General features: G+C 43.0%; 1 long non-coding RNA gene and 1 pseudogene across 1 annotated transcript; both read right to left on the bottom strand.

Annotated features, from left to right (window-relative positions):
• Window positions 1–3,347: 3,347 nt before the first annotated feature.
• On the bottom strand, window positions 3,348–3,466 carry LOC120620577 (uncharacterized; annotated as a pseudogene).
• Window positions 3,467–23,349: 19,883 nt separating this feature from the next.
• On the bottom strand, window positions 23,350–27,536 carry LOC120620082 (uncharacterized). Its single transcript, XR_005657741.1, has 2 exons — window positions 27,351–27,536; window positions 23,350–26,722 (listed from the first exon to the last, which is right to left on the bottom strand). It is a non-coding gene; the product is annotated as an uncharacterized LOC120620082 (long non-coding RNA).
• Window positions 27,537–27,566: the final 30 nt, after the last annotated feature.

The following is a 27,566-nucleotide window of genomic DNA, read 5'->3' as shown; positions in this document are numbered from 1 at the left end:
GGCATATTGAAAAGGATAATTGCTGATGGAACCAGCCAGCACCCACCCCATTGGTCCATCCCCACTTCTGTGTAAGTGTTGTGGCATGGAGTCACCAGCTCCATGTCATAGCCCAGGGGAACTTGGGGCAGGAGGATATGCCATTTGCTACATCTCTTACTTCAGTTTATGACATACACATCTATCTCTCCAACCCATTAATCAGTATTTTAAAGCACCTACTATGGGCAAAGAAATACCCCAAAACTTACAGGGAATAAAGACAAATAATGGGACAGGAAATCACAAGATAACATAGGCAGTAAGACATTTTGAGGAAGATGATTTTATGTGAGGAAAATAAACAACTGCAGTAAACTTTCATTGAGTTCTACTCTGTCTTAAGGATACTGACTTTATTGAACAAACTACTGGGGTAGCAGGTGGAATCTCAAGATTGCCAAAATGAGTAAAACAAAGTACCTCCTCCTAATGACTTTCCAGATTGATGCGGCATGTGGGAAATGAGTTTGGTCTCTGAAGAGGTAGAATTTAGGGAGAGCAGTGGTGCTCATTATACATTTGTTTAATAAACAGCTGAATTTCGTGGCCATAAACGTCTCTGGCACAAAGCCCAGAATTCAGGAAAGTTCTGAGTATGAAGAGAAAGATATAGCACAAGATACACATACGGTAAAACTGAAGGACTGAAAGGGTTCATTGGTACCAGATATTGGAGGACTTCATCCTGTACTTTGGGGAGGTGTAAATAAGGCTAGAGAAGTGAATGACCTTCCAACCATGTTTTAGGAAGATTACTCTGGTAGTTTGCAGGATGAACTGATAGCTTTGTGCCTACTCATTCTGCCTACATAGTTCAATTTGGAAAAACAAAAATGTAAACATACGCTGCTAAAGGAATAAAAAACAAATGGATAGCAAACCATTTCATTTTGGAAGGAAGAAAGTGATTAAACAAAGGAGGCTGGAAAGAATCAGACTTCCTCTATAGACATCTTGCCTAAAAGGTGACGATGTGCTGTCAACTGAACGAGGAAAAGATGCTGACATTGAATGGATAAGATGATTAAATACTAAGATGAAAAGGTGCTGGGCCCTCTTCCCACATCCAGGAAGTAGAAAGGCAGGCTGGACTAAAGGCTCTAAAGGCCCCATTTGGCCAATGTGAAAATTAATAAAGGAAACCTCAACTAAAATTGGAGTTGGGGAAGGCATGTACAGGGAGCTCTCATGCCCTACAACACTCGTAGTCAATTACTCCAAACAGGAAGACATGTACCTTGAATCTCCAACAGGAAGTTGTATCTACTTTACTACCCTACAGGGAAGCACTTTGGAGAAAAAAGCATCCAGGACTTGAAGAGAGCAGAGCCCTTTTGTTTCTTTCTGTATAAATTCCTGGATTCACACTGGGCACAGAGACAAGCAGGACTCTTCCTGAAGGAGGACTACCCACTGCAAAAAAAGGTGGAGAAGATCAAGGGAGTCTACACACTCAGAAACTACAGAAAGACCACAGGCACCCTGTTCTGGGTAAAGGGAAATGGTGTTGAGGACCAACCAAGCACTAGGTGCCACCTTGTGGACACAATGATATAGATGATCTCAGTTGAAATTCACCTTTCAGAGTTCTTACGAGGATGATTATCCTTATATCACAGTTATCAGAAGGTTGAACAGCTTTCCCAAAACCTGTTAATAAAGGCAGGGATGAGATTTGAACTTGGAATGTCCTCTGCATTGCACTAGCAGCTCTGAACTGGGAGAAAGGCTTTGAGATTACTTTCTCCTTGTTTCATTCTCAGTAAGGGGAGGTGCCTGAAAGTGTAACTTTCAGTTATAGCACACATAGACTTCACATTATAGACTGACTGGAATCTAATCTTTGTCTAAGATGTTACAAAGCCAGACTTGGACAAGCAGTGTTAGTCCTAGGGGAGGGTAATGAGTAATAGAGTCTCACATTTTCTTTAACAGATCCACATAGTCAAGTTCCAACCCATTCCCTTGTGTAGTGAGGCAACTCACTGATACATTTCTGATTACCTCTATATCCTCCTTTCTGAAGGGGGACTTCAAGGCACCTACAGACCTTTTCACTTTGTACATCTTTTTTCCTTTCCTGCCCCTGCTTACTGTGTATGGTCAACACTTGACGAGGAAGGGTATCAACCATCATAACCTCCTTGATGGCACTGACTGAGGTCACCCACACAGCTAGAACTTATCTGAGAAATAGTGGATGTGAACTAGGGGATCCTGATCCTGAAGGTCAGGAGCCTGGCATAGGGAATGCCCTAAAGGTCTCTGCCTCACCCTCTTTACCTAATAGATCCACTGAGGGGCTTTCAGGGCATACTTTCCCTTGAAGAGCTTCTCACACTCAGTGCAGAGAAAGGGCCTCTCATCAGAGTGGATGCACCTGTTGCTGAGTTGGAGGGAAGAGTAGGAGGAGCAGATGCCACACTCTGGGCAAGGGTAAGGTTTCTTGCCTGCATGTGTGTGTCTGCCAAAGGAGCCTCTGGTGGAAGCACTGCCTACAGTCATGAGCTGGTGCTGGAGCAAGTTTTCCTGGTGAACAAAGTGAGTGCTACATTGTAGAAAATGGTGGTGGTGCTTATCCAAGTGCCTGAGCCAGTGTTCGGCCAGCGGAGAGGGGTATGCAAAGTGGTACTCATAGTCTGTGCACATATGTCTGCGCCTGTGGGTATACATGCTCCTGCTCAGATGGAAGTGGTAGCTGCAGCCAGGGCACAAGTAGGGCTTGTCCCTTTTGTGGAGCAGCTGGTGGTATACCAGGTAAGCCCACTGGTAAAAGTGGATACCCCATGACCCACAAACATGGGGACTATCACCAAAGTGGATCTGCCTGTGTCTGACCAATAGTGAGGAGAAGACAAAGAACTGCCCACAGTCAAGACATGTATAGAGTTTCTCCCTTGTGTGGGTGGCCGGTGCCCTACTTTTACAAAAGCAGCAGCCACACTGGGGGCAGAGAAAGGGTGCTCACCTGTGTGGGTGAGTTGATGCTGGAGCAGTTTCTTGCACCGAGAGAGCAGTTCCCATACTGCTACAGGGAAGGGCTGCTCAGCAGATAGGCCTGTCAGTGGCTGGCCAGGAAGAAGAGGTCAGCCTAGACATGGGTAGGGCCTCTTTGGAGCTTGAGAGCACTGTCGTCCTGTGGCTGAAGAGCCATGAAGCAACATCTGGCAACATCCTCTGCAGTTAGATCCTCAGTTACTTCCAGGGTTCTTGCCATAACTCACGTGGTGGCCTCTCACCTACATAGGCTGAGTTAAGTTCCTTGACCCATTTCTTTTTTCTTCTTCTCTTTAAAAAAAAAAAAACACCTATAGCACCTGGTCTTCCTAGGTGGTCTCTCATCCAAGTACTAACCAGGCCCAACCCTGCTTAGCTTCCAAGATCAGACAGGATCGGGCTTGTTCAGGATGGCATGGCCATAGGCTCTTCTTTTCTTCTTACTCTTACTTTCTACAGAGACAAGAGAAGTGGAACCTAAGATTTAGGGTGTTTTGAATCACCATAGCTATCTTTCTCCTGGAACCAGGCGGTTGTTTATGGGGATGGAGCAGCACCTGAGACCAAATGCCTGTTAATCCAAGGCATAAGCGTCTAAGTTTGAATTCTTCAATGCCACACTTAGCTCAGGCAGAAGTTTTCCATTTTTTAAATATGTTATTTTTTTATTTTCCCTCTCCCCTCGGGTAACCACTAGTTCATTGTCCACGTCCATGAGTCTCTGTTTGTCCTGTTCATTTGTTGCTTTTAAGAAGTTTCCCACTTTTGAAAAAATTCTATTTTTTTGTTCCTCACTTGGGTCTTCTAAGTAAGCTGGCACCTCTTCCTGGTTAAAGGCCTTAAATGTGGGCATTTCAGAGCAAACATGTCTCAAAAAATTGAGACCTCGGTGCCTTTTGAGCATCCCAAAATACCTGTTTCCATTCTAATTGGAAGTGGGAAGTTATCAAACTTTTTATATAAAGAGTGCTCTAAGCAGCTTCAAATGACAGGTTATGCTACCCTGAGAGACAAGGGCAGGCTAACAAAGGTGACTAAGTCAACTCTGGCCCCTATCCAAGGCCAGTAGAAATATAGTATTCAGATCCTTTAGGCTTGAATTAATGAAAATTTAAAATTCACTTCCTCAGGTAGATTAGTCACATTTCAAGTGCTAAAGAGCCATCTGTGGCAGCTAGTGGCTTCTCATTTTGACAGCACAGATATAAAACATTCCCATAATTGAAGAAACCTATTTTGGACGGCAATGCTCTAGGTACTCAGCAGAAAGAAGGCAGAAGACCTCCACCTCCAATAAGGCCACCACACCCCATACCCCCAATCGGGACCAGCGAACCAGCTAGCTACCTTTGAACTTAAGGAAGACTCCAGGTCCAGGAAAGAGAACTTTGGAAGAGAAGACTCAGAGGATTCTTACCAACTGAGGTCTTTAAAGAGATGGGCGGAATGCAGGTGCGGGATAAGTGGGGCTGCCAAGAAAAAGGGGAACTCCGTGTAGCTCCCAAGAGGCTGATTTCCAGCTCAGCTCTCCTTTCTGCCCCTATCCCAGATATTGGGCGCCTCGCCCCCTCCTCGGGATCCTCGGCCTCCGGCCTCCAAGCCTCCTCCTTTCTCTCTATTCGGGAGATGAGGGTGGGTTTGGAGCTTGCAAATCTTGGGGGGAAAGGGACAACAGCGCACAAATCCAGGGGGAGAGGATGGAGCCTAGAGAAGGTGCTTCCTCTCAAAGGGTGAGGTACAGCCTCCTGAACCCTCGAAAAGGAGACCCTCTCCAACGAGACATGCTCTCAGGCACTTCTGGACCGAGGCCGAATGGTCTCTATGTCACAAAAAGGGAAACAAAGGGAGGGCTGAGTTTCTTTGGTCGCGCCTAGGTGTCCAAGGGTCGGCCGCACGGTGTTCCTGTACGAGGTGCTCGGCGCAGTCCCGGATAGGTATATACTTTGCCCTTAAGTATCATGGCGCCATTGTGTTTCATGCCCTTCTCCCTCCCGTGCATGGTCATTGGGTAGCGCGTGGCAGAAGGAAAGAACCGGCGTTCTGATTGGGTCTCGGGAGAATCGTTCCGATTTGAAGGAAGCCAGCCAGAGCGTGCCAACGGCCCTTTTCCTGCCAGCACAGCGGGCCTGCACCGCGCACTTGTGGACCTGGCTCGGTGCCAGGGCTGGGCTGGGCTGGGCTGCACGTGCCAAGGGATGGTGTCGCAGCCTGCCGCCTAAAAGCTCTTAGCATTGATCTCCTCCCCGGCCCAGCACGGGGCCCCACTGTCCCCAGAGCCCTGTCTGCTTCGCTCTGGGGTTCCCTGTCTCTTTGTACTCAGACATGATCCATGTTCTAACATTTATTGAGCGCCTACTGGGTTGAGCACAGTTCTAGGAGCCCCGGTGTAGACCAGGGAGCTAAACAGAAGTCTCCTTAGCCGTGGAGGTTACGTTCCTCTCCACAGCCTTCCTGATTCTCAGGTCTCCACTGGGCTTGACCCAAGGTTTAATCCTCACTGTCTGATGGCATTTAACATATTATCTCAAAACATAATACTAGGGATTGGAAAGAGGTGGCTTTAAGGGTGCCTGCTGTCAATGGTGCTTACAATCTAGTGAGAGAGTTTTGACAATATACAAGGGTCTGGGTGTCTAAGGTGCTGGAAAAGCCCCAGGTGGAGCCATCAGCCCTCAGGTAGTAGAATCATCATAATAACAGTGCAATATATAGTGTCTTCTATTAGCATCTGAGGGCAGGACAGTAGGCCTCTTGCATATTTCACTTCAGGCAACAGCCTTATTTCCAATATATTTATCTGTGAAGATTTATATGGGGTCTACTATGAGAAGGCCACAGTGGTATGACACACCAGGGAATTATGAAACAGTCTCTCATCCCTGAGGTGAGCCCAGGAAAAGGTAAGTATTGCGAGTCACAAAGAAGGAGAAAGAGAAATTGAAAGAGGAGAAAGGGAAGAAAAATAAGAAAGGCAAATAGCTCCCATCTGACTGAAACATGGAGAAAAAGCTGAGAAATTGCCTTAAATGCAGTTGTTTAAAACAGAGATTATTAGAAAAGACTATCTTCAATATTCAAAAAACTCTACTGTCCTCAGTAGAGAATGGCTACTACAAAAAAAAAGAAAAGAACAAGTGCTGGCAAGGATGTGGAGTAATTGGAATTTCTGCACCCTCTCGGTCAGAATCTAAAACAGTACAGCTGCTGTGGGAAGTAGTATGGCAGTTCCTCAAAAATTAAAAATAGCATTATTTTATGATCCAGCAATTTATTTTGGGTATATACCCAGAAGAATTCAAAACAGAGCCTTGAAGAGATATTTGTATACCAATGTTTTTAGCAGCATTATTCACAACGACCAAGAGGTGGAAGCAACCCAAGTGTCCAACAAGACATGAATGAACAAAATGCGGTATACACATACAATGGAATATTACCTGGCCTTAAAAAGGAAATTCGGACACATGCTACAACATGGGTGAAACCTGAGGACATTATACTAAGTGAAATAAGCCAGTCACAAAAAAGACAAATACTGTATGAAACAAAGTAGAATGGTGGATGGATGATTGCCACAGACTGAGGAGCAGGGAAAATGGGGAGTTAAATGAGTACAGTGTTTCAGTTTCACAAGATGAAAAAGTTCTGGAGATTAGTGCACAATAATGTGAATACACTTAAAACTACTGAACTATACATTTAATTTTATTAATTGGTAAAATTTGTTTTATGTGTATTTTACCACAAATAAAAATAAAAATAAATACTTAACAAAATACACTAGCAGACCAAATCTGGAGACATATAAAAAGGCTTATCATATACCATGATCGGACAAGATTTATTCCAGGATTGCAAGGTTAATTTAACATCTGAAAATCAACTAATGAAACACATCATAGAGCAATAAAATAAAAACAAAAATCTCATGATCTTCTTAACAGATGTAGAAAAAGCACTTGACAATCCAACACTTGACATGATAAAAAAAACCACAACAACCAAGACTAGAAGAGGACATCCTCAACCTGAAGAAAGACTGAATGCTTTCCCCACAAGATCAGGAACAAAACAAGGAGGTCCACCATTGCCTCGATTATTCTGTTTCATTCCATTCCCTTCCCATTCCATTCCATTCACCACTATTACTCTCAGCACTTCTGTTCTACTCTATTAAATTGTACTGTTCTAGCCAGGACAGTTAGGCAATAAAATGAAATAAAAGGTATCCAGATTAGAAAGGAAGTTGTAAAACTATTGTTATTTGTAGATGACATGATATACAAACTCATAAGGAATTTGTTAAAAACAAACAAAAAAAAACATTATTACAGCTACTTTGGAAGATGTCAGTTTTTCACAAAACTAAACATATTCTTACTATACAACCCAGCAATTACACTCCTTGATATTTACCCAAACAAGCTGATAAGTTATCTGACACACAGATGTTTATAGCAGCTTTTTTCATAATCGCTAAAATTTGGAAGCAACCAAGATGTCTTTCAGTAGGTGAACAGATAAATAACTTGTGTATTTTCCTACACTGAAATATTAGCACTAAAATTAAATGAATTATTAAGCCATGAAAAGACATGGAGGAAACTTAAATGCATATTACTAAGTAAGAGAAGCCAATCTGAAAAGGCTACATACGGTATCATTCCCACTATATAACATTCTGGAAAAGGCAAAACTATCTAGACAGTGAAAAGCTCAGTGGTTGCCAGGGATTAGGGATAGGGAAGGATGAATAGGTGGAACACAGAGGATTTTTAGGGTAGTGAAACAATTGTGTATGATGATGGATCCTATGATGGTGATACATGTCATTAGACATTTGTCAAAACTCATAGAGTGTACAACACCAAAAGTCATACCTAATGTACAGTACAGATTTGGGGTAATAATATTGTTTCAATGTGTGTTAATAAATTGGAACAATGTAGGTTAATAAATTGTAACACTCTGGTATGGGATGTTGGTAGTGGAGGAGGCTGTGCCTGTGTGAAGGAAGAGGGTTATAAAAATTCTCTGTACCTTCAGCTCAATTTTACTGTGAACTCAACACTACCAGAAAAAAAGAATCTATTAGTTTTTTAAAATACTGATCCCTCATACAAAAGGATGGATCTTAAAAATGTAATGTTAAGCGAAAGGAGCCAGATTCAAAAGACTACATATATTTTATTCAATTTATATGAAATGTCCAGAATAGGCAAAAAATATAGTAGATTGGTGGTTGCCAGGGGATGGAGGAGGGGAGAATAAAGGAATGACAGCTAAGGAGTTTCTTTCTAGAGTGATGAAAATGTGCTAAAATTGATTTTGATGATGGTTTCATAACTGAATATACTAAGAACATTGAATTGTACCATTTTAAGTGGGTGAATTATATGATTTGTGCATAACATCTCAAAAATGCTATGAAAAATAACAGTTATGTAATAATCACAGACATGGAAAGATGATAGATTATTTAAAAACAAACAAAGATAGTAGATTATTTAGAAACAAACAAAAAAACCTCAGGGCTTCCAGGAGGCATTATGGGACAGTTCCTCCCCAAGCCTCAGTCATTTTAGCTCCTCCATCTCCTCCAGGCATTTTGCACCCTTCGCTGCATCGTCTCCACAATTGTAGCTCTGGCCCAAGAACTGGTTTGAGTACACTGTGAATAAATGAATAAATGAGTGAGTAAAAAGAGATAGAGCCTCTCCGAGCACACCCAGGTGGCAGGTAGGTCTCTGGCATCGCGTCCTGGTCAGGGCCTTCTGTGCCTTAGGCTTCACGGCTGCCTCAGGAAAAAACACACTGCCGCTGCCGCGAAGCTTCACGGCCCCCAACCTCCTCCACTCAGGTCCAGGCCCTGGGCTCCGGATGGCCAGTGGGACATGGCCGGCTCTTTGGACTCTTCCAGCCTCCAGATCCTGGATGTTACAACCCAGAGCCACTGTTTTTTCTGGGCTGAGGAGACATTGCCCCGCTGAATCCGGCGTCTGAGCCCGCCCAGATCTAGCTCCGCGTGGGGCCGGGCTGCGAGCAAAAGATACGAATCACGGGGTCACTCTGATACTTAGGGGAAAATGCCCTAACGGTTTACGGCAGCTACCTGCCTTCACGACCATTATTCAGATGCAATCGGAAAGTTGTCATTACTTCCGTCCAGTTGATCTTATCAAATAAAAATCAGCTCCAAATAATCAGCTCCTGCTCTTAAAATTCCTAACCTCTCATTTGGCACTTGCAGCGACTGGCTTGAGGACGTACGTGGCTTCTGACAGCGCCCAGTGATTGGACCCATCACTGAGCCAGACTCTGGGACTCTGTTGCTAGGTAACGCTAGACAAGAGGAGGCCTTACACACAGGATGAGGCATTCCGAAGAGTTTACTGTGTAATGAACCAGCTTTGGATGGCATCCTCTGCACGATTATACCTCAGCTCCTTCTGTTCCGCTGACCCACAAGGCCTTGGAGAGCTTGTCCTGGTCGCAAAATGAACTGGGTTTGTGTCCTGAGAGGAGCCAAATCTGGGAAGCTGAGCACATTTATGGAGTTTCCATATTGTGGAATCATCTAACCCTGAGCAACGCCCTATGTAAGGGTAAGGAGTGTAGTCCCTATTTAAGAATAAGGAAATTGAGTCTATGGCCATGCCACCCTGAACAAGCCCTATCCTGTCTGATCTCAGAAGCTAAGCAGGTTAGTACTTGGATGGGAGACTACCTAGGAAGACCAGGAGCTGTAGGCATAAAAAATAAAAAATAAAAAAAATAAGGGATTGTAAACTGACAAGGTGCTTGCAATCTGTGAGGTCAACCAAAGGTTGCCTCCCCTAAAAAAAAAAGAAAAAGAATAAGGAAATTGAGACTGGCTGACAGGTGCCCAGGCCTATTTGGCTTCAAGACTACTGCTCTTTCTGCTGACCTAGGGGTTTCCATTCTGAGGCAGCACAGCCTTCAAGGAGCTCACACTCTCCTGGGATAGAAGTCCCTGCTTACCAGATTTACAGACACGCCCTCTTCCCTTTTTTTCACCTCTCTCAGGGCTAAATGGGCAAAGTCAGAATCGTATTCTTTGTTGCTCCTAAGCATCTTATAACTAATGATAATAAGAAAAACAACAACCCACACAATATACCAGGAATTGTGCAAAACACTCTAAATACAGGATCTCATTCTCTCATTAATTTAATTTAATCCTTAAACAACCTCATGAGGCTGATCGTCTCACTTTCTGAGGGGGATCACTCAGATGCTATACATCTTCACCTCGGCACAGCAATTGTTCAAAAATATCAAAATAATGAAAAAAATTTTTCTTTGCTTTCCCTTTGCCCCTGTGCCCCACCCCCAACTCCCAAGAAAGAAATGGCCTGTTTCCAGAGGTTCACAATGCACCCTCATTCCATAATTAACTCCCTTTACAGATATGAGGCATAGGACCTGTGATGGGAAAGAGCTCAGGCCTTGGAGTCAGGGGAAACTCTCAAGCCCTATCTTGACCACCTCTTGGCAGCTATGTAACGTGAGCACGTTACTTTACCTTGACAGTGTAGGATTCTTTGTAAAATTGGGGTCATACTATCTACCTTACAGACATGTTATTGAAGTTTAAAGGAGTTAACTGTAAAGTGCGGGGCTCATGGTAGGCAGTTAATTCAAGGGAGTTATTATCTGAGGGAGATAGAACTTGGCGAACAAGAGGGATGCTGTTGGTTTGTAACCTGGGGAATTTCCCAGGTGAAATCTGAAACTGTTCCCACACATGGAGGGCATGGAGAGACTTAAAAAAGAGGCAGACCACTCCAGACTGGTAGCTGGCAAGTTTAATAAGCCAGGGAACTTACTTACAAGGCTTGCCTTGGGCAACCTCAAGATGAGTACATCTCTGCCACCGCCTGCCAGAATCTTAAAAGCTTATACAGAGACCTTAATGGGGTTCAGTCATGTATACTGTCTAGATGGTCTCAATACATTACTCTCTCAATGCCATGTCCTTGAAAACACCTCCCACTGTGGGACTGGTGGACAGAATGTATGTTCCAAGGACAAGGGGAGGGGATGAGAAGCCTCCGAGTGCCCAGGTTCAGCTTGCAGATCAACCAATAGTCATGTCCTCTTGATGACCTCCTGCAACAGATGCTTCCTAGCATGTTCTACTATCTTGAAGCGGTGAGAAAATGTCATAAGTATATAATTTTTATTCTTGAAGAAGTCTTGAAGGTTGGGGGTATGGTCTTCATCCCCCACCTTCTTTACGTCCCATTCCTTGGCTAATCAAGTATCTCCCACTCATATCATTGATGCCTCCCCCACCGCCAGGTTGACTAACCTAGATTTATGGAAGATATCTGGATAATGCTTAACTTTTGGAAGATGTCTCTGGATCTGGATCTAAAACTGAGACTTGAGCTCTTTTGGTTCTTTCTTAACATATATCAGGATTTTTTTTCTACAATTGAGAGTGGTTCTGTTGATGCTTAATCAGAGCTTATAGCCAGAAAATTACTTAAAACCTTTGAGAAAGGTGTAAGGCCACTTCCCACTCGCTTGTTGATATCTCATGAGAGCTGAAAAGGTTCCTGCCCTTCATGCACAAGTAGTGAGATATTTCTGGTTACTGCTTCTGTAGCTAATTAGCTCCTAGGCTCCTAGGGAAGCCATAGCCACACCTGGGGGAGAAGCAAGGCCATGCACCTTTGGTGCAAATCAAGCATAGAGTTTGTAGAAAGCCCAGCTACAGTCAAGACAACATATCTGATTCTGGGGTTTGCAGTGGGGGTTGACACAGGCTTGGATGGAGATTCCTGGTTCAAACGTGTCAGGGCATCATGAGTGCCAGGCCATGGTTCTCTGTCTCAGGGTGAGGCATCTGCTCCAGCATTGGTATCTCTATCTTCCAAGGTTTCTTGACTTTTGGTCCTTTTCTTGTGCATCTTCTTCCCCTTTTCTGCTGTAAAAGAAGGAGAATCTCAAGACTTGGGCTGTAACCAGTTTTAGTCCATGAGGCTTTTCACTGTTTTGGGGCATGAGGGCAGTGAGAAAATTCATAGACTTGAGTCAAAGTCCTCTGGATAGGTGATTAAAAGAGATCCCCAAGTCCCCACAGCTGGCTCAATGTTCTAAGAAACCTGGGACCACTGACTACTCACCAAGAGCCCATGTTGTCCATGGGGATTGATAGAATAACTCAGTCAGGGGCATTGTTCCCCACCTGTGAAAGACCTTCTCCCCTACTCCTTGTCAACAACAGGAACCCTGTAGACATTCCCTAGGACCAGCTAATGGCGGGGGGGGATTCTGAGATCCTTAACCTGTAGAGAAACGACTTTACCATCCTTTACATTTCAAGTTTATAAAGTCCCAAGATTAGTAACATGAGTATTTAGAAGAGTGTAGCTGGAAAGCATAAAAAAAAAAAAAGAAAAGAAAAGAAAAAAAAAAAGAAAAGAAAACCCTGCTAGATTCTAACCTCTTTTTAGAGTGGTACACTAAAACCCTGATCTTCACCTTGAAGTGATTGTGAATGTCAACTCACCTTGAACTCGCCCCTTCCAACCAAAGGAAATGTACTCCGAGCTTCAACACTTAAGTCATCTTTGGGCCCCTTTCCAAAGAGTTCACGTTTCTTTGAGAATTCCTGTTTACAAAGCACTCTGATCTTCTGCCTCTCATTAGCAAAGGAGTCAACCTCTCTGCTTTAATTTTCTTACCTGTTAAACAGGGATAATCATTTCTTCCTCTTAGGGATCTTGTGAAGATTAAATAAAATAAAATAATATAATGAAAGGTCTTCTTTAGAAACAATGAGGTTCAGTATATGCTGAACAAAATTGATTTCCCTTCCCTGACCCCACACATGACCCTCTCTCTCCATATCATTCACTGGAGAAAGGAGGCTCAAGAGTTATTTTTAGAAACCTATAGTTGTATTCCCCAAATCAGGAAGCAACCTAGTGCAACTTGGAAGCTGAGAGAATAGAACTGACCTAGAAAAGGTACTGAAATTACACCGGATAGTTCCTTCAGAGATCTTTGTAAGTGATGGGCCCTTGAGGCCTTCCAAGAAGTGACTTTAGGCATACACAGGTCCCCTTATCTCAACCAGCTCCTCTGGCTCCTGCCTTCGCTTTGGGATCCCCAGATCCAGAGGACCATGGACCTCAACTTTTTGTTCCATCGAAGAGACAAAGGTGCTCTCATATCTTGGAAAAGAAATGAGTCAGAGGTTGTATAGGAGTCCTGGGGATGGGGGAGGGGCACAACCTCTGTGGTCCTAAACTGGTGTTATTATAAACCATTTTAAGTTGAAGCTCAGAGAAATTAAGTGGTTTGCTCAAGTCCACGCCGCATGTAAGGGATGGAGTCAGGATCAGAATTCAAGTCTACCTGACATTAGTCCCCAAGCTCTTAACCACTATGGGGTGCTGAATATGCTGCCTCTGTGACCCTCAGCTTCAGGGCTATAGCCTGTGGGTAGGGAGGCAGATGGTCTTTGGTCCCAGCCTTCACTTTCAGGAAACTCTCAAATTTAAATTTTCGATTTTATCCTCAAAAAAGTAGTCTGGACCCAGAGACCATTACTGGACCTCACCTTACCTTGGCCTTATAATTATTTTGTGAATAATACAATTTTATTGCAATGCATTTTGTGTTAAAGGCATCAGTTTGCTAAATGCATGTCAAATATACCACTGTTTTAGATTTTTGTTCGTTTTCATTTTTAAAATATGATGACAGCTTAAACAAACAACCCAAAAGGTAATGGCTAGGACCTCTCCCGAGTTTTTACTAGATCCGCATGGGCCTTGGGCAGCAGTCTCAAGACGTCTCCATCCCGCCCAGGGATCCTCCCCACTCCAAGGTCCCGGAGGACCTTTCATTTTGGATCCAAGTCCTGAGAAAGTCCCTTAGAAAGTCCGGTGACGCCAGCTTCACCGCTAGTTTCAAAGCAGTGTGACTGACGTCCTCTCTTCTCTAGGTTAAGGCAGCCTTACTAAACCAAGAACTGGTCGGGCTCGCTGCGGATGGGTACTAGGGTATCCGGCACTGGGATCCACGTGAGCTCGGTGCGGGTCCCTACCGTCGCGCTGGTTGACAGGGCATTTCTAGTCAAACGCCTAACCAGGTGCACGGTGATTGGGCCTCGGAGGGCGGGGAGATTTGAATGATACTTGTATGGGTGTAACCTGCAGCCGATCCGCTAGTGATTCTCGTGGAGCAAGTGACCTGGGTGCCAAAAGGAAAAGCCAAAGCGGGAAGACGCGTTCAGAGGCCTGCAGGGCTCCGCGACTGCGCCTGTGGCGGCCTCCACTTGCAATGCAGCAGCCAGAGTACGGAAAGGAGCGCTGCGGGGCGGCAGGCTGGTGGCTCTCCTCGGAACTCGGCGTCCAGGGTGAGCCCCCTCCCAGCCCTGGCGACCTCCGCTGCGCTACGGGAGGAGGTCGAACTTCCCCACTAAAGAGCTCATGATGCAGGCTGACAGTGCGGCGATGGTATCCGAAATCCGTGTGCGAGTTTGGCGCTTAAAAATCCTCACTAATGGTCAGTTTTCTCCTGTATAGTAGGCGTGTCGATCTCCCGGGATCATTATGAAAAATTCCTACAAACACTTGTCTTGTGGAAGTCAAATAAAAATGTGTGAAAGTTTATATGAAATGTCCAGAATAAACGAATCTATAGAAGAAAGGTCAGGGAGAGGGCAGAATGAGAAATGGCTGCTAATGGATATGGAGTTTCTTGGGGAGGCGGGAGTGATAAAAATGTTTTAAAATTAGATTGTAATGATGCTAATATACAAAAAGCCTTTAAATTGTATTCTTCAAACAGATGAAGTATGTGAGCTCTATCTCAATAAAGCTGTTTTAAAAAGTGTGAAAGTTTTTTATAACTTCACTAAAAATTTGGGGCACTCTACATATTACAGAATTTCCCCATCTATTATTTAATTTGTCCTCCATCCATTCCTTTGAGGTCATCAGCATTTTATTTTATTAAAAAAATTTTTTTGTATTGGCTGCTAAAATTTATTTCAGGCACGTGTTAAGCATTATACATATATTACAGACATTTACTGCTCACAAACTCCTCTGAGTTTAAATAATAAGCTTTTAATAGTTCTTTTTAAAGTCACAGAGAGATTAGATAACTTATTCAAGGTTAAAAGGCTAATGAATGATGAGGTCAAGTTTTGGACCTAGGCAGGTCCACCTGAGCACTTAACCACTTTTCTAAACTGCCTCCCTGCCAAGATTTGCTGCAGTTGTCTGAAAGTGACTGTATTGCTTTTTTACAGTTGATCGAATTGTCATAGTAATAACAATTAACATTTGTATTGGTCTTTAATGTTCATGCACACTTTTTCCTTTGATCTTATCAATATTCCTGTGAGGTTGCAGGATGAAGAACTTCAACTTCAATATCTCTATATTCTTAGTCCTAGAAGTCTTTGAAGTTTTATAATTACAGAATTGTGACCAGGCTGAAGAGCTGTAATCTTTTTTCTCTCTCTTAAATATGCTAGACTCCTTTTACTAAATGAGTTCTCTCTACCGACCTTCTGCTTCTTTTGAGGTCATAGAACTCTGTATGTGGGGGTTCGGATGCCACTGGTTTGGCAGAGCCATTGGCACCACAGAACCCATGGCCAGAAGCACTGGAGATAAGGCCGGGGCAAAGGAGCCAGGGGAAGGGAGGCCCGGAGGCCCTGGCCCACGGTAACACCCTCTGGAGAGAGGGTGGGCATCGTGGCTGGGAGGCTTGGTGAGGCTGAGGGAATGTGTGATAGACATCAAAGAGGTGGTCTTGATTCTCTAGCCCTTCTATAGAATTTTCAGAGCTTGCTTCTAAGAAAAATAAATGCCTCTAAGAATCAAAAATATCTTCCTGAAAACTATACCATTCAGGTCCTAAAAGCCAATGCCATAGTAAATGGAGTCGTTTGCTAGAGAATTAGCCATTCCTTTTCATCAAATTCATCTGATTTTCAATTTCTTGTGGATTTTCTTCAAATGATCTTAGTTGATCATTTTTTCCTCCCATGAAACTTTCACAGAAGAGCTTTTAAAAAAAAAAATTCTCGGAATAAAGAAATCTTTTTGATCTGCATTCAGGATTTTCTTCTATATGTCCCTGAAGTTGTAAGGCCCCCAGATGTACTAAGTATGGCAGAATGCGATTTCTGCCATAAGTTGAGACTGAGAACAGACCTTTCGCTGTGGTTGATTTTTCAGACACATCATCTCAGCATGTTTGGTTCATTCTTGGCACTGAGGAAGATGAAGAGCATGTGCCTCATGAGCTGTTCACAGAGCTGGGATTGGTGAGAGAAATGCGGAACCTTTAAGGGGTCATTACTTCATGGGCTTTCTTGATGTTATAGTTCCGGTTTAGAAAATTCCCGACCGGGCCACCTTGGTTTGGACCTAGCCCAGAAGCCAGAACACAGGTCCAGACTTTTCCTGCAGGTGGACCATAGGATCATTTGGATTTTACTTCACTGGAAGTCTCAGAATTTTTGAGACTTTAACTCCCTATGGGACAGTCCAACCTTATAGAGACCGCTGAGATTACAGTCCACCTGACAGTAGGCTTCCTGAGATAGTTGTAGAGTGACCATGCTTGTCTGAGGCTCAAACCCCAGAAGAGCCCTCAGATTAACCAGGGCCATGTCTAGGACTCCTCTAGTAACTGACCAGTGAGCCTTATGAATGGTCCAAAGCCAGCATGCTTGAGCCTTGGGGAAGGAGGTAAGGTGGATAACTAGCAAAGTGTGGCTCCAGCTGGCAACAGAACAGCTTTTCCTGGATGCCTACCATATCTGTGGATGTTTTCTATGCGTAGAGAGGATTAAACAAGATAATGGACCTGATATCAAGTGAAAGGTAATTAATCTTGTCATTTGTCTTTGCAAATTGCTAAAGGTCGCACAGATGGGCTCTTTAAATCATTTTATTAATATGACTTGTCTATGTATCCAAATGATATAGATTAGATCTATCTTTAATTGCATAAGTAATGCATGCTTATTATAAAAAGTTAGAAAATAAAGATCAGCTAAAAAGAAAATGAAAATTATTGTGGAACCTCAGGGATAATCAGGAATATAATAATTGGTGTCTTATACATACATGTGTTTGTATTCTTTAAATTTTCTTTAAATAAAAATGGAATCAAACTATACTCAATCTTGCACTCTTTAAAATTTTTATTTTTTCAGTTGAGTTGACATTCAACATTATTTTATATTAGTTTCAGGTGTACAACATAGGAGTTAGACATTTATATAATCTATAGAGTAATTCTCCTGATTAATCTAGTACCCACTGGGCAGTATACATAGTTATTACAATATTATTGACCATGTTCCCTATGCTGTACTTCACATTCCCATTCCCACAACTATTTCATAACTACTAATTTGTACTTCTTATTCCCTTCACCTTTTTTCGCCCAACTCCACAACTCCTCTCCCATCTGGCAATTATCAGTTTGTTCTCTGTATCTATGAGTCTGTTTCTGTTTTATTCCTTAGATTCCACATGTGAGATCATAAGGTATATGTCTTTCTCTGTGTGACTTATTTTACTTAGTATAATACCCCCTGGGTCCATCCATGTTGTCACAAATGGTAAAATTTCATTCTTTTTATGACTGAGCAATATTCCATTGTGAGGGGTGATCAGTATTTTAAAAGGCACAAACAATTGCAGGGCAGAAGGGACAGTGAGCAATGCCCTAGAAGATCAAAAGAAGAGACTGAAGAAAGCTTCGGAGAGGAGGTTCCATTTGATCTGGGCCCTCAAGGATGATAGAATCTGGACAAATGATGTCTTAGAAGATGGGAAAGCATAGGACATTTACCAAGGTAATTAGATCACTTTGGTTCTAGTGTAGAGTACTTGAGGAAGAGTTTTTGCAAATGTCTGCTTAAGTAAGATCATGTTATATAAAATGACATGATATTTGCAGCTTGATAGATGGGGTAGGGATATCCCGACCCTGATATTAATTAATTTTGTGACATTTAGTCAATCACTGTATATCTCTGAGCTTCATTTTAATCATAGTCTCTACCTTGCAAAGTTGTTGTGAAACTTAAATAGGGATTGAATTGTGTCCTCTAAAAAGATGTTCAAGTCCTAATCCCGAATGCCTCAGAATATGACTTCACTTGGAAAGAGTCTTTGTAGATGTAATAGAGTTAAGATGACATAACACTCAATTATGACCTAATATGACTGGTGTCCTTGTGAGATTATAACCTAATATGACTGGTGTCCTTGTGAGAATGGAAAACAGACACAAAAACAAACATGAGGAGACCATAGCTACAAGGCAGAGATTAGAATGATGCAGCCAAGGAATACCAAGGACTGTTGGCTACCACCAAAAGCTAGGAAAAGGCAAAGAAGGATCTCAGCGGGAACATGGCCCTGCTGACACCTTGATTTTGGACTTCCATCTTCCAGAACTGTGAAATAATAAATTTCTGTTGTTTTAAGTCACCAAGTTTGTGATGCTTTTTTAAGGCTGCCCTAGGACACTAACACACTTAGCATATTGGTAGGTGTCGATACATGTTTCCCTGAGAATTAAACTAGCATTTTGGTCTTCACACGGTAGGCAGCAGGGAAATACTAGGTGTTCTTCAGCAAGGGACTTATATCATTTTATGATTTGGAAGAGGAGAACCTGGAGATAAGAAGAGAGTTTTGCTTTAGTTCATCCACTTGAGAGTAAATGGGGTTCTTAATTCAGGGTAAGTAGTAGAAATGCACAGAAGGGTCCTTTCCAGAACCTTCTGTGGTCTTCTGTGTTCTAAAGGAATAGCATAGTTTGAGAAAATTCTTGTAGATCTCAATCCAGTAAGCCACTCTCTTGAAATTAATCCAAGGGAAATGAAGAGTAGGTCCCAGATCCCATTTCATAGTTTTATCCAGCTTCATTTGTTAAAGCTCTGCTCCCTTCATTCCTTCAACCAACTTCTTTCCCAAGAAGGAGGGTGATTGATATTTTGTCCTTTCCAAAACTCTCCAGGGCTAGAGAATGCAGTGGAGTGTACAATTGCTCCCTCATTCAACTCTTTGATTCTTCATCCTCTCCTTTGATTCTTTCTCTCTGTCTTGACCTTATTGTTCCATGTGTCCTTCATTGCTTTTCTGTCACCACCTACTAGAATGCATTTACTTTTTCATAACCTGTCCCACCTAGGACATATATATATGCACATGCTCACACAAACACACCCCAACCAGGCTTTTGTCCCTCTATTTTCCTAAAACAATTCTCTCCAGGTCCTGCCAATCTCCTCGTTAAAACACTCTGCCACTTTCTTCCAATGGCTTCTGAATCTTTTTATTTCGTTTTGTTGATTTTGTGTTTTTGGTTCTTATTTCTGTCTTCTTTATTATGCTCTTCATTTTTAAAGTGCATTTCCCCAACGTTCAGGTATCCAACCTCTTTCCCCTTAGTTTCAATTGTCATTATATCCTCTAGGCCAGTGATTCCCAACTGGAAACATTTTGCAATGTTTAGAGATATTTTTTGGTTGTCACAAGGAGTGGGAGCAGGGAGGGTGATAGGGAGGGAATGTGTGTGTGCTATTGACATCTAGTAGGTAGAGGCTGGGGCTACTTCTACTATACACCCTACAATGTACAAGATGGATCCTCACAATAAAGAATTGTCTAATTTGAAATATTAACAGTACTCCTCCTGTCCTACACATCTAATCAACTGCTAAATATTTTCACATGGTTATTGAACCACAGTTGTTTCTTCTAGGTATTTCAATTGACTATTCAACTATACTTCATTCCTGTTACTGGCATAGCATACCTAATGTCCCATTATCTGAGTCCTTCCTTTTCTTGGCTTTTCCCTTCCAATCCCAATGTACTAGTAGCTTAGGATAAATCAGTGGGAAAAAAAATGGGCAAAGATCTTCTCCTCAAGAAGTTTACAGTGTAAAGGAGGAGAATGAGCAATTTCTAATAAACGTGAATAAGTGATTCTTCCAGATGACTCTATAACTCTTCCTTTCTTTTCCGTTCCCATCATCTCTCCTGTGTGTAATAGATTACCCCAAAACTTTGATCATCTCACAGTTTCTGTGGATCAGGAATTTGGGAGAGGCTTAGCTGGGTGGTTGTAGCTCAGGGTTTCTCATGAGGTTGCAGTCAAGATATTGGCCAGGGCTGCAGTTATGTAAAGGCTTTACAGGACCTGTTTCCAAGCTCACTCACGTGGCTATTGGCAGGAGGCCTCAGTTTCTCCAAATGGCTACTTATGACATGTCAGGTGGCTTCCTCCAGAGCAAGTAATCTTAAACAGAGAGAAGGCAAAAGAGAGTTTTTTATTATTTGGTCCTCGAAGACACCCTGTCACTTCTGCTTTCTTCCATTCATTAGATTTGAGGCACTAGGTCCAGCTCATACTCAAGAGGAGGCAATTAGGCTCTAAGTGTGAGGGGAAAAGATTCAAGGACTCTGTGGATATATTTGCAAAACCACTATACCTCTCTCCCTATTATATCTAGCCTACATTAATAACTTGCCTATCAAATATACCTACTCTCAAATACATCTTGCACAGGAGTTGCAAAATCTCCCTAAAGCATCATCATAACTTCATCATGCCCTTCCTCAAAAACCATCACCATAAAATACTAAGTGACATATATGTTAAGGTTATCATTGAGGCATTGTTTGTAATACTGAAGGATAGAAAACAACTTAAATCCCATCAATAGGAGAGTAATTAAAAAAAAACTAGGGTGTAACCACACAAAGGAAAACTAAGCAGCTGTTGGGAACAACAAAAGCACTCTATGTACCACTAGGAAAGAGCTCCTGGACATAGAAAGTGAAGAGCAGAGCGTGCATGTAGTGAGTCCCTCCTGAGTATAAGTAAGCCACGGAGGTGAAGAATAGATATAGATATTTGCTTTTACATGCACAGTAAACACTGGAGGACAGATAAGAATCTGAAAAGAATGATTCCCTAGGTGGGACCAGGACTGAATAGAAAATTATTTCTAAAATGTAAACCTCGTAACTGTATTACCTAATAAAAAGTAAATTTTAAGTCAATAGTTGCTTATTACCTACAGCCTCTATTTACTCATTTGCTCATTCATTTATTTAACAAATACTTATGGAGTCAAGCATACCAATTCCCGGAAGTCCCCACTCGTTCCCACTACAATACTCTTTTCCTCCAACTAAACTGACCTTCACTGAGCCTTGAATAATCTTTTCACCTTCCGTTTCTTTGAGGATCCCTCCTCAGTTGCTGAACTTCATGCCCTAAATCTATGGCCATAAACCACTAGCTCTCAACAGGGGCAGTGCTACCCTCTAGAGAGTGTTTTGTGAATTTGTGGAAGTGTTTTTTGTTTGGTTGGTTGGTTTTGGTTTGGTTTTGGTCACAGTGATGGAGAACCTATTAGTATTTAATGTATTGGATCAAGAGATATCAGTTGTCTTACACAGTACAGTCTTGCTCAATGAAAACTCTCTCTTGTCCTCTGCCATTTTCAGAATGCCTCATGGATATTCATGCAGGTGAAAACAGGTTATCTGACTGCAGAACCTATATTTGTTTTATATATGAACACAAACTTATAAGTACAATTTCAATCTTGACTTTTCCAAAAAGGCAGACACCCGTATAAATTGAGGGAAGACTGGAACTTTACCAAGATTGTTTGGAAATTTACCAAGAATTATTTGCCATTTTGGGAAATCATGATACAGATGGCCACACTTGAATTTGATTCAGCAACACAGCCATCTATGACAGTCTGTGTTTGTAGCTGCTGTATTTGTAGAAGTCCTATATGTAGATGAAAGCACATGACAACATCAGTATGACCACTTCACTAAATCTTTTGGCAAAGCTCTACTCAAGCATTTATATATTGAGATATACATTTAAAAAATTTTTTAATAAATGTAATACAGAAAAGTGTACAAATCCTAAGTGTAAGTTCAATGAACTTCCACAAAGTCAACATACCCACATGACCAGTACCCAGATCAAGAAATCAAAATATTTTTAGCACCCTAGGCTCCCCTCATGTGCCTTTCAGTCACTACCCTTCCCAAGGGTAACCACTAGTCCAATTTCTAACATTATAGATTAGTTTACCTCTTTTTGAACATAATACTAATGGAATTATATAGTATATATGCTATACTATACACACACACACACACACACACACACTTTGTGTCTGGCTTCTTTTGCTTAAAATTAATTCATATTGTCTGTAGTTATAATTTTTATTCTAAGGTATGTATAGTATGCTATTGGATACACATTTTAAAATAAATGACTTCATTTGTCCTTTAAATTATGGTAAGTGTTATATCGATTTTTTAAAGTAGGACTGTAGATGGGTTATTTCTCTACTCATTTATTTCACCATAGTAAAAGGGGCATTCAAAATATTTATTCTAAAAGGCATGCATTAGTTCTGATAGCTTGATAGCCAAATTATCTGTAGCCTCCTGAATTTTGCCCTCTGGACCTTTGCACACTTGTGATGACCCGTGCAGTCTCCCTTCCTGACCCCCTTTCCTTCAATTCTCAGATGATTCATCATTTTTTCTGGGAAGTCTTCTCCTTCTCTAGCTCTGCTCACGTGCTCTTTTGGGAACTACTATACAAACTGAGTTTAGCATTTATCTTACTATGTACTTGTCTCTCTGAAGACAAGGGCTTCATCTTGTTCACCATAGTACTTTGTGTCTGTCACATGACTAAAGTTTAACAAATGTGTTGATTAAATAAATGGACACCTCAGCCTATACTTAGAGTCTTCTTGACCACCTGGAGTCCTTGCCTTCCCACATCTAGCCTCCTTTCTCTGAATGAAAGTTCGCAGCGGTATGAATTTTGTGTGTGTGTGTCATGGACCTCCTTGCCCCTGCATTACCACTCTACCCGTAAGTGACACTATCTCTCCGCCTTCCCAGCCTATAACATCAGACATTGTCTTTTTTAGAAACCTCTACTAGGACTTGTTTTCTAAATGTTGTCTAGAGATGGCCTCTACCTGAAACCATAGGAGTCAGGAATTGCCTTTAGACAACTTGGCACCTGTGCAGCTCAACTTCTGCCACTTCAGGCAAGCCAGCTGTCCTCACAGACACTGTCTGTGCTAATTTTTTTTTTTCTTTTCTCAGGTGTGATAGGAGCATTCAAATGCTTTCAAGGAATATGTCTTGAATGTAGACTATGTCTCTCTCAAAAAATGGCCTACTTTGGAAATATTTGCATAGCAATTGGGGTCTTTCGAGATTCAGATATTCCATTTTATTTAATGCCGAGACACTAGTATTTTTATTGGTAATGGTATATCTGGGTCCAATCAGAAAAGAGAGAAACCACATAATAATTTCAACAAGGAAAAGTTTAACATAAAAAATTATCAACTATTACCGAGAAACAGACAAATGAGAAATTGGATTATGTATTTTCCTTGGGCAGCCATAACAAAGTACCACAAACTGGATGGCTTAAGACAACACAAATTTATTCCCTTGCAATTCTGGAGATTAGAAATCTGAAATCAAGGCATCGGCAGGGTTATGCTCCTTCTGAGACCCTGGGTAGAATCCTCCCTTGCCCTCTTCTTAGCTTCTGGTGGTTGCTGGCAATCTCTGGCACTCCTTGGTTTGCATCACTCAAATCTTGCCTCTGTTGCCACATGATATTCTTCCTGTATGTCTCTGTGCTTGTCTTCACATGGCATTCTTCTTTCCATGTGTCTGTATACAAATTTCCTTCTTCTTATAAGGACTCTAGTCATTGGATTAGGGCTCACCTTAAACCAGTATGATCTCATAGTTATATCTGAAAAGGCCCTATTTCCAAATAAGGTCACAGGAACTGGGGGTTAGGACTTGAACATATCTTTTGGGGGAATATAATTCAGACCACTACAGATAGTAAAAAGAGAATTCTAAAGAATACAGGAATAGCAGATATAGGGAGCAGCCACTACCCCTCAGGCTGAAATGCAGCACCCAAGAAAAAGTCTGTCTCTACGTGGGCCTCCCTGGGATGTGAGATCCAGAACTTTTTGGAGAGGACAGGGTGCCACTAGGGTGGAACTTACTACTTACTAGGGTGCCACTCTGGTGGAACTTGCTGGAAATCTTCCCTCTAGAATGCCAGGGAAAACTATTCATGGGCTGGTGTCTGACCAGAAGCACTCCACTACAAAACTGTCCAAGGGGCATACCAGGGGAATCTGCTGGCCGTTGGGTACTGTTGGCCACTATGCCCTGTGGAAGCCTGGCACTCGAGAAGCTGCCTGCACTGCAAAAGCTGGGAGCTAGGGAATTCACTTGCACTGTGGGTATCTGCCAATAGGGCTCACTGGACCACAATACAAAACCCTTTCTTCCTGAAATGTCTCCCAGCTGAGAGGACTTAATGTGATCCCAGCTGGCAAAGAAAAACTATTTAAAGGGCCAAGATCCATTTTCACAGAGCAGCCAAAAAGAATGAACTCAGAACTGAGAGATAATAAGTTGCTAACTGGCACAGTGACATATCAGTTTCAGATAGGCAGCTCCCTTTGTCCTTCTTGACTTTCTCACCAATCCTCCAAACCTCCTCCCCTTCCCAGACATCCTCACCATAAGCCAAGTCCTCTCGCTTTACCATTCGGTTCCTCCAAACTTGACTCCTGCCTATCACTCCCTAATCCCCTCAAAAAAGAAAGCAAAGATGAAACTGGTGGCCGGTGGCTCTCTAAACTGGGGAAGAGAAGAAGTTAAGACTGTTGGTAGGACTAGCTTTCTTTTTTTTCTTTTTTTTTTAAGAGTCAAAAGGAAAGTTTTATAGAAAACGAGTAACACTCCACAGAGCATCGTCTCCTCTCAGAGGCAGAGAGTGAGAGGGACCAGGACTAGCTTTCTTGAATAAATATTTTAGCAACTCAAAGTAGCTGAACAGAGTGGAAGAGCCAGCAGAGGTGGGTCTTGAAAGCTCCTCAGCAGCAGAATTAAAGCGGCCAGGAATGTGCTGACACCTGACTGGACTGAGTACTTCAGGGTGGAGAAGACTGAAGCTGAAAGAATCAGCAGAGCCATTGGCAATCTTGTATACAGGGATACAAGATTCTTGGGGACAGGTACCTGTCTATCCCCAGGACACATCATATAGGAGATGTTAGAACTTTGTTGAATGGTTGATACGAACCAGAGCAGCAACCCAAACTCATCTCAATATCCTACAACCACAACCTAACCTAACCTACTCTAGCTAATCTGGAGCTTAGGCTACAGGCTTCTGCAGAGAAAGGTACTGAGCAGAGCAACTGTCTTACAGACCAGAAGGCATAGGACACTCAGAGGAAAAGGAGGAAATTTTTATCATCCTCTTTTTACTTGTAGCTTAAGATAACTTATTTATCAGGCATATTCAGATGTGTCTCAATTGATCTTGATCTTCCAAGTCTATTTTGAGATAGGCATGACAAGGTTTATTGTTCTCATTTTACAAATGAAACCACTGAGGTCAAGGAACAGGTAAGCAGATGGGAGACCCAGAGTCCAAATGGGCCCAGAGTTCCTGAAGAATGATACACCCATGTATGTGCCTTAAGAGCCGATCTCCACCACATTATCTGTGTGGGGCCTCTGGCCACTGGATGAGTACACATTGGCTATGCCCTAGAGTATGTACACAGGTGATGGGTAGTTGTTGAAATGGTAGTCACAAAGAGGGCAGAGGAAGACGGTGAAGCTATGAAGGCTCACAGCTGCTGGCCTGGGCTGAGGGCTGACACCAGAGTCTAACTTCAATCTGATGAACTCTGGCACCCCAGTTAGGGTCATAGGGCTGGGCCCTCCCTACCAGAGTCTCAGGCCAGGCCCTTTCTTTAGACTACTTCCTTTGCCCATGGTGTTGACTTCTTTGCTCTGCCCTTGAAAGCTTTTCTCACCTTGGGGTCTGGGAAGCACTTGTGTATTTAAGCAATTGAGAGCCTACATAGGGCCTTTCAACTCACCAAAGTTGAGCAGGCTCTCTAAGCACTCACAGTTGGAAGCGTCACCATACCCCCCAAGGAACATCCTCAGGCACTATGCAGCCAGCCTTGATGAGGGCAGGGGAGGGTTAGAATACTTCTAACTGAAAGAGCTACTGCCTACTTCCATCATAAGTCTCATGGAATTCCAAAAGACCCAGCAGTTCTTGCATCACAGAGTCCCTGTAGTCCTGGGACAGCTATCTGGATGAGTCCTTGGTCATTAAGTTAGGGAGTCTTCACTTTCCACACCTGCTCTTACTGATTCTGCTCTTTCCATAGCATCCTTTCTGTTATTACTTTTATCACTCAATCCCATAAGAAACAATTATGCTGGGCAGATTAGGTCCTCTGCACCTTCATCTCAGATCAAGAATTGTAGGTATCAGGCTCTCTTGCGCCAAAAGTACTGGTTTGGACTAGGGACTCCTGGAGAAGAACTAGTGGAGGAAGAGCTTTGGTTAGGCGGTGAGGGCGCCTTCACAATGTAAAACAGGACATACTCACTTCCTCTCCACCAACAGCCTGATAAAGGTTCCATGATGCAGCCTCTCCAAGAAGCGGGATTCTATCCCTGATTCCTCCTACTAAGGGCTATTTACAAGCCCCATTAGCCAGAGGGTTCGTGGGAGCCTAGAACAGAGAAGAAAGCGGCGGACGCCACCAAGCACACCAAGTTGGTTACTGATCTGCAATGACGCCCCTCTAGTGAGCCCTCTGCACAGGCCGCAGCAACCTCCACCTCTCCAGGAAGAGGTACACAACACTAGGAGGCCCCTAGCCTCCTCCCGACTTTGGCTCAGCTCAATCTCGCCAAGATACCGTGCAAACGACCGTGCCGGAAGGGGCACCCGCCCTAGTTTCTGGACCTCTCCATTCCCTCCCAAACTCTTCCCGGCAACGTGGGAACCACGTTGAGGAACCCAGGATGTTGCCGGAACCGACCTCGATGAGGCCTCTCTAGGAAATTGGGAATTTCACATATCGTTAGCACTCAGTTCACGTTGATTGGCCTAAGGAACCGGAAAATGCCCTTAAAAAACGTGGCGGCACGCTAGCTTCACTACAGTTGTCTCAATATCTCAAGTAACTTGGCATAGTCTTCGACCACTGCCTGGCCTTCAGAAGGTGACGCCACCCGGTCCTCTTCTGTTCCTCGAGGACAGCGCTATCTGCCCTCAACTATAATGGTGGCGCTGCCCAATTTGGCTGCTTGCCCCTAGGGATGATGGCTGCCAGGAGGCTTCACTTAGTTTCTCACCACCCAGGAAGACGCGGACTGGCGATTGGGCGCTGTCCGGAGGCTCCGAGAAGAAGGCCCTCGGCGGTTGGGCGGTACTGGGTCAGGCTGGTTTTAAAGGAGCCGCAGTGGGAGCCTTCGAAGACCGGGGATCTGCGGGAGGCGGCGGTGAGCGGCGCGTGGGGGAGGGCACGGAGCGGCTGGAGAGAGGGCGGGAGGAGGGAGGGAAGGAAACAT

This window comes from Pteropus medius, unplaced genomic scaffold (assembly GCF_902729225.1).
Source record: "Pteropus medius unplaced genomic scaffold, Ma_sr-lr_union100, whole genome shotgun sequence".
Lineage (NCBI taxonomy): Eukaryota > Metazoa > Chordata > Mammalia > Chiroptera > Pteropodidae > Pteropus > Pteropus medius.
The sequence above is the reverse complement of the archived record's forward strand: the minus strand, read 5'-3'. Positions and strand labels throughout refer to the sequence as shown.